This window comes from Orycteropus afer, unplaced genomic scaffold (assembly GCF_000298275.1).
Source record: "Orycteropus afer afer isolate SDZICR_OR568_19922 unplaced genomic scaffold, OryAfe1.0 scaffold00102, whole genome shotgun sequence".
NCBI lineage: Eukaryota > Metazoa > Chordata > Mammalia > Tubulidentata > Orycteropodidae > Orycteropus > Orycteropus afer.
In genome coordinates this window covers 5910990-5912686 of record NW_006921689.1, presented here as the reverse complement: position 1 = coordinate 5912686, position 1697 = coordinate 5910990, and the positions used below count along the sequence as shown (strand labels likewise).

The window sequence follows — 1697 nt, the reverse complement described above, 5'->3', positions numbered from 1 at the left end:
CTCCATTATGTAAAGCCAATCCAATTTCCCCTTGGTAATCAGGATCTATCACACTAGATAGTACAGTAATGCCCTTCTTTGTTGATCCAGAGGCAAGAGGAAGCCTAAATGTCCGGGTGGCATTCTTAATTTCTAGTTCAAAGCAATCAATATTGTGTCTCCAGGTGGGAGTGTTCCTCCCTTTGGGACTAAGATTTCCAGAGCCCCAGAGCATAGGGTAGCAGGGACAGGAAGCAAAGTTTTTGAGTGAGTCACTAGGGGTAATAGTGAGTGGCACCACTCCTGTTTCCACTCCTTCGTTCCTGGACTCGTGAATCCTGGCTATTGGAGAAACAGAATCATATATTGGACTCTGGTTTAGAGCATATACAGCCTCCTGGAGAACATTGCCCCAACCCTTCAAGGTATTTCCACCTAGCTGGTACTGTATTTGTGTTTTAAAGAAGCCATTCTGTCTGAGTCAAGCCAGCTGCTTCAGGATGATGGGGAACATGGTAAGACCAGTGAATTCCATGAGCATAAGGCCATTGCCACACATCATGTGCTGTGAAATGAGTCCCTTGATCTGAGGCAATGCTGTGTGGGATACCATGATAGTGGATAAGGCATTCTGTAAGTTCACGGATGGTAGTTTTAGCAGAAGCATTGCATGCAGGGAAGGCAAATCTATATCCAGAATAAGTATCTATTCCAGTAACAACAAAACACTGTCCTTTCCATGATGGAAGTGGTCCAATGTAATCAACGTGCCACCAGGTTGCTGGCTGATCACCCTGAGGAATGGTTCCATATCGTGGACCCAGTGTTGGTCTCTGCTGTTAGCAGATTGGGCACTCAGCAGTGGCGGTTGCCAAATCAGCCTTGGTAAGTGGGAGTCCATGTTGCTGAGCCCATGCATTACCTCCATCCCTGCCACCATGGCCACATTGTTCATGAGCCCATTGAGCAATGACAGGAGTAGCTGGGGAAAACCGACTGCTGGTTTCCACTGAAAGTGTCATTCTATCCACCTGATTGTTAAAGTCCTCCTCTGCCAATGTGATCTTTTGGTGGGCATTCACATGGGACACAAATACCTTTTATTCCTTTGGCCCATTCAGAGAGATCTATCCACATACGTCTTCCTCATACATCCTTATCACCAATCTTCCAATCATGCTCCTTTGAAGTCCCAGACCATTCAGCTAAGCCATTAGCCACAGCCCATGAATCCATATATAATCAAACATGTGGCCATTTCTTATTCCATGGAAAGTGAACATAATATGCATGGCTCAAAGTTCTGCCCATTGGGAGGATTTCCCTTCACTATTGTCCTTCAAGAAACAGCTGCAGTGCCACTGCTGTCCACTTTCGAGTGGTGCCTGCATATCGCGCACAACCATCTGTAAACCAGGCATGATTTTTCTCTTCCTCAGTCAACTGATCATAAGGAACTACCCATGAGGCCATAGGTGCAGAGTGGGAGGCGGAAGGTAATGTGACTGGAGTGGAGACCATAGGCATTTGGGCCATTTCTTCATGCAACTTACTTGTGATTTCAGGTCGTGCTCAAGCCTGATCTCTGATATACCACTTCCATTTAATGATGGAGTGCTGCTGTGCGCGTCCAACTTTATGACTCTGTGGGTCAGACAACACCCAGTTCATGATGGGCAGCTCAGGCCTCATGGTGACTTGGTGGCCCATGGTTAGGC

General features: G+C 46.7%; 1 pseudogene; it reads right to left on the bottom strand.

Annotated features, from left to right (window-relative positions):
- Positions 1 to 219: 219 nt before the first annotated feature.
- Positions 220 to 1697, bottom strand: part of LOC122150190 — a 2452-nt pseudogene continuing 974 nt past the window's right edge.